This window comes from Gymnoscopelus braueri (assembly GCF_963280865.1).
Source record: "Gymnoscopelus braueri genome assembly, chromosome: 9".
In the NCBI taxonomy this organism is placed as follows: domain Eukaryota; kingdom Metazoa; phylum Chordata; class Actinopteri; order Myctophiformes; family Myctophidae; genus Gymnoscopelus; species Gymnoscopelus braueri.
In genome coordinates, this window is record NC_137610.1 from 2,735,994 (window position 1) to 2,741,993 (window position 6,000).

The following is a 6,000-nucleotide window of genomic DNA, read 5'->3' on the forward strand; positions in this document are numbered from 1 at the left end:
GTGATCGGCGATGAGTTCTCCCAGCGGTAGTATATACAGGGAGAACAATAAGGGACCCAGAATTGAGCCCTGTGGAATACCAGAACAGATGTTGTGTTTGTCTGAGTCAAAGTTAGCTAGACTGACAAAATAGCTTCTGCCTGTTAGGTAAGAGTGAAACCAAGACAAGGCTGTGCCTGACAAACCAATCCAGTACTCCAAACGTTGTAGTAGAATTGTGTGATCAATCGTATCAAAAGCAGCGGTTAAGTCAAGAAGTAGGAGAACAGATACATTTTTGTCGTCAGCGGACACCCTTAGATCATTAATTACTTTTACAAGTGCTGTTTCTGTACTATGACCTTTCCTGAAGCCAGATTGGAATTTGTTATGAACCTTATTGTTCTGTAGGAACACATCCAGTTGATGAAAGATAGTTTTTTCTAAGACCTTGCCCAAAAATGGCAGATTTGAGATTGGTCTATAATTACCCAGCACCAATGGATCAAGGTTGTGTTTCTTGAGTAGCGGCCTGACTACAGCCGTTTTCAGTGAGTCTGGAAAGACGCCTGAAAGTAGAGAGCTGTTTACAATTCTTAGGATATCTCCAATAACACTGTCTAAAACCTCTTTGAGAAACGGGGTGGGTACTACATCCAGTGAGCAAGATGATGATGTCATCTGTGATATAGTTTTACGGAGTTCCTCTTCATTAATTGCGCAGAATGATATTAGGCTTCCTCTGGAGGGATCTACATTTTTGCACCATGCACCATTTGCCGCATTTGCAGTGCTAGCAGCAGCATTTATAATACCAGCTCGAATGCTAAAAATTTTGTTTTCAAAAAAGGATGCGAACTCATCACACTTAGCTTTAGAAGCAGGGAGCGACTCCTTGTAAGCCTGGGGGGGGTTTAAGAGATGTTCAATGGTAGAGAATAAGACTCTGGCATTTTGCTTGTTGTCATTGATAATGCGTGAAAAATATGCCTGCCTTGCCAAGCGCAGTGCTTTGTTATAGGCCACTGTTGACTTCTTAAAGATCTCTAGGTGGACAGTGAGTTTGTTTTTTCTCCAAATTCGCTCAGCTTTACGACATTCTTTCTTGAGTGAGCGCATGTGCGTGTCGATCCAGGGTGTTACTCTAGAGTTAAGTTTCTTTTTAGTTTTCATAGGAGCCACTATGTCGAGAGCTGACTCTAATTTGAGATTAAAATGTTGAACCATATCATTCACTGAGGGAGCATCAAGTAGGGGGGGCACCTGCACACACGCCAGATGACGAGGAAACTCGTTTGCTGCAGATGAGCTAAAAAAACGTTTTTTTATAGTATATTCTGTATTGTTTTTCCCTAGATCAGAGACAGTCATATTAAAACACAATAAATAGTGGTCTGTTAGTTCGGGCTTATCAATAATACTGTCAACAGTGATATTCAAACCTTTAGTGATCACCAAGTCCAGGGTATGGCCATGTTTATGTGTTGGCCCAACAACATGTTGAATAAAGTCAAAGTTGTGCAGTAACTGTAGGAAACCCATAGCCACAACATCCGAAACAATGTCAACATGTAGATTAGCATCTCCAGTAATCAGAGTTCTGTCATAATTAGTGGAACAGATAGATAAAAGTTCTGATATTTCTGTTAGAAATAAGGCTTTGCTGCACTTTGGAGGTCGATACATACTAATCATAAGCACAGAGGATTGACTCTCCAATATGGTGGCCTGGTATTCAAATGATTTAAAACTGCCGAGGTTTGGCAGAGGTTTGAATTTTAAAGTGTCAGAAAAGATATTCGCCAGACCACCTCCTCTTTTTCCCTCACGTCCTGAGTGAATGAAACTGTACTTTGGTGGGCATGCTGCAGCTAGGGGCACCGCTCCATCAGATCCAAGCCAAGTTTCTGTTAAAAAGATAATATCTAGTTTCTCTTTACAGATGATATCATTTACAGAGGAAGACTTGTCATTAAGTGACCTGATGTTAAATAGGGCCAGGTTTAGCTTCAGGCATTCAACTATCTGGCTGTTGCCTCTACAGGGAATGCGTGTTAAATTTGCTATATTTGCAGAGTGTTTAAAGTCACTCCTTGTCCCGGAGGCTCTATTTGAGATAACAGTGGGAATATTGTAAACCTTGTTTTCAACAAGGCTAACTGAAATAGCCTTGGGCCCAGACATGATTTTGGCTATGCATAATGGACCCTGCCTATCTCAGCAGTCAAATGTATTCTCTAGACGTAGGGACAATTCGTAGGGACAATTCTTGCGCTGTTCTTCACGTTCTTCGTTCCTGATCTTGCGCCTCTGTATCGCTAGTGCCAACAGCGTCAACCGTCGAGGGGGGATGGTTCTCTTCCCCATATGAGCTTGTATATCTGCTATTTTCGAATTGCCAAATTGTAAAACAATGCTTTTTAGCTCACATCAAAAAGTGACACAGATGCGTTTCAGGTCTAAATAAAACTAACGAAATAACAAAAACTGAAATAAATACATAAAAACTAAGAAAAAAAAAACGAACTAACTGAAACTGTATTGTGTGTTTACAAAACTAACTAAAACTAACTGAAATTACAGACAAAATTCCTTAGTTTTCGGTTTTGTCTATACATAAGCTTTTTGGGATGATATGAAATCTTAAGCTATTTATTTTGCGCCCACGGAGAGTCAGCCCACCGTTCAGTGAGCAGAGTGACACGTTGTGTGCAGATGTGACTTTCAACAGAAGCCACGTTCTCAAGTCTCATGTCCTCGTAGCATTAGTGATTACTAGACCATACCCGTGGGGGGATATGCGCACATGATCTGGCAACCCGGGAGCCAGCGAACACAAAAACGCTAATAAACAGCTGAGATAAACAGCCACGACACCACGCACCCATGCACTACAGAGGTTTGTCAAATTATTGGAGGATATATACGCGGCCGAGCCAATTCACAATGCGGCGCGAGTTCCTCGTTTTGGCTTTCTTCATTCGTGTACCGTTTGACGTTTGGGGGAATTTCGGGACAACGTGCGAGATCACTAACTGCACCTTTAACGAGCCGGATGACTTTTGTGCGATGGAATGAGGGCAAGACACCCATCAGACCTTAATAATCCTGCCCTGTCAGTCACAGAGCTGGAACTAAAACAGTCATTAGATGAGCTGAAGTAACGTTCACTGTGGCAATTATTATTAAGACCAGAAATTAACTTGTCATGTTCATGATCCACCTATTTATCCAGACAGGTACTCATACGTAAAGCCCGATGCTGTTTATTTTGCCACTTTATGGTTTTCTTTATGGATTTTACATACAGTAGTTATATCATGTTTCAAGATGAAAGATTCAAGTATTTCTTTTTTATAGAGAAAACATTTTTTTTATGGTTCCTCACACATTTTTGCACCATAATAACTGTAACAAAGAAATAAGAAATGAAGATAAGAAGGAAAAAGGCTGAATAATAAGGGAGAATGTCAGCTATTGTGCGACATGCCAAAGTTCATCCGTTATTCCCAGCATGCATTAGAGGGCTTACTTGTGCATGGTTGTACTAATATGAAAAGTAGCATGTTCCAGTGTGGTTGGGTTAAGGATTTGGAAATCACCCATATACTGGAGACAAGCGCTGCCCCTTGGGTATACAGCCTAGCTATAGCTTAATCTGAGGCTTCTTCTGCTGTAAGGGCAGGGCAACATGACTTCCAATCAATATCACAATTATTTCAAACTTTTGCCTCGAATACAATTAATGAACAATTATAAAACAAGAAATAATTACTGACAGTCATATTATACCAGGTTGCTTTTTTTTTTTGCCCCGATCAAACACGACCAGCTGCATCTCTCTGTGAGCGTATGTGTGTGTGTGTGTGTGTGTTAGCATACATTTGTTGTTAGGCCGTTGTTCAGAGTATGGGGAAGTCTCTGGGAAGTCTCCCCATTGTAGTGATGTGCGGGTCGGGTTTTTTCATAACCCGCCCCGCCACGGAACCCAACCCGCCTAATCCGCCCCGCGAAAATGAATATAAATCAACGACTCAGCCCGCGCCAAAGCCCGACTCAAAACGCACACAAGCAAGTCCATTCAATTGCTTTCCAGAGAGAGAGAGATAGAGAGAGAGGGGGACAGAGAAAGAGAGCGCACGCACGACAGAGCGAGAAGGTGAGAGAGAGAGAGAGAGAGAGAGAGAGAGAGAGAGAGAGAGAGAAGAGAGAGAGAGAGAGAGAGAAGAGAGAGAGAGAGAGAGAGAGAGAGAGAGAGAGAGAGAGAGAGAGAGAGAGAGGAGAGAGAGAGAGAGAGAGAGAGAGAGAGAGAGAGAGAGAGAGAGAGAGAGAGAGAGAGAGAGAGAGCTGATTGACTTTTTCACTATTTGAGCTTGTAGATCCACTATTTCCGTATGCCACCGTTTGTTGATAACTCTGCTGACCGGCAGGAACTCAAAATGTTCATTTTTCAGTTAGGAGTTAGGAGGTTTTGTTCATCATTGATAAGAACAGCTGAATGGACCTCCAAGCTCACAATGAGGTTGGAGGTCAAAAGAGGGGTGGAGCCTGGAGTCTGCTAAACCAGCTAACTCCACCCCCCTTTGCTGGAGTTAGCTGGTTTAGCAGAACGTTTTGAGGATCCAATGGAGTTAGCTGCTTTTGTCAGAAGCACTTTTTAATTTTTTACCAACACACAGACGTAAAGGGTGTTCAACTAGCACTGATTTATGGAAAAAAATACAAAAGCGGAAACATGGAGTTAGCTGGTTCCTGCCGGACAGCAACGATATACTGTACAGTAGGCCTATAGGAAATGATCATTCGATGAACCTACGTGAACAAGATTAAGTGGGTTACGATATATTTTCTGTGAATTTGCTCTATTCCAGGATAGAGACGTACCATGATGACAGTGAGTGATGTGCATCGTCACTTGTTTGTTGTGCTGGTTACTATGGCGACAGGGGATGTATGGTTGTGGCCACAGTGTGGTTGAGGACAGCTCCATTCTCACTGGGGCATGAAGAGACTGTGAAACTGTGCTGTCTTCACATCACGCACGTGTACACACACACACACACACACACACACACACACACACACACACACACACACACACACACACACACACACACACACACACACCAACGTGCTGTCTTCACATCACACTGATGCAAGACACACAAAGAAAGACATTTCCCTCTGGGCTGGAGAGATGGAGTCCTCTCCACAGTTACTGAACAAACCTTTTTTTGTTTGTTTTTACAAAATAAAACATATGGAGCTTCAATTAAATGTTTTCATGGACCCCCAACTGTACTGTCATCAGACCATGGAGCCCTTATCAAATGATTGTGTCCTATTAGGGAACACAGATATGAACACATGTCTGGGCTTCATTTAAATGACATGGTTTAATTGTCATAATTGCTCACTAGAAATACATTCATAGTGTTGACATGGAACATTATTAGAACATTATGTCTCTTTTTTTGGGGGGGGGGGGAGAATTTCAATTGAATTGAATCACAACGATATTAAACTAATGGTCATTTCACTGGTTGATAACATAGTTTTTCTATAAGTAAGTAGATTTGAAGAACTAGAGCTTTGTTAGTCAGTCAATCAACACACTCACACATTATCTCTGACGTAAAAGGTGATAGCGCTTGTTTTTTTATTTTTTTATTTAGACATTCAAGAGTATTTGGATTTATTGGAAAGGGGAAGGGGGGGTTCATCAGAGGTGTGTGTGTGTGTGTGTGTGTGTGTGTGTGTGTGTGTGTGTGTGTGTGTGTGTGTGTGTGTGTGTGTGTGTGTGTGTGTGTGTGTGTGTGTGTGTGTGTGTGTGTGTGTGTGTGTGTGTGTGTGTGTGTGTGTGTGTGTGTGTGTGTGTGTGTGTGTGGTCTCCCAGTGACAGTTGTGTTGTTACTTATATTTCCGCCGGGCCTGCTGTCAGAGGGTCTTCACAGGACCGCCGGTCTTCAGAGATTTGCCTGCATTTCCATCTAAGCACCTCTCAGATGTTCAGGCCATCTG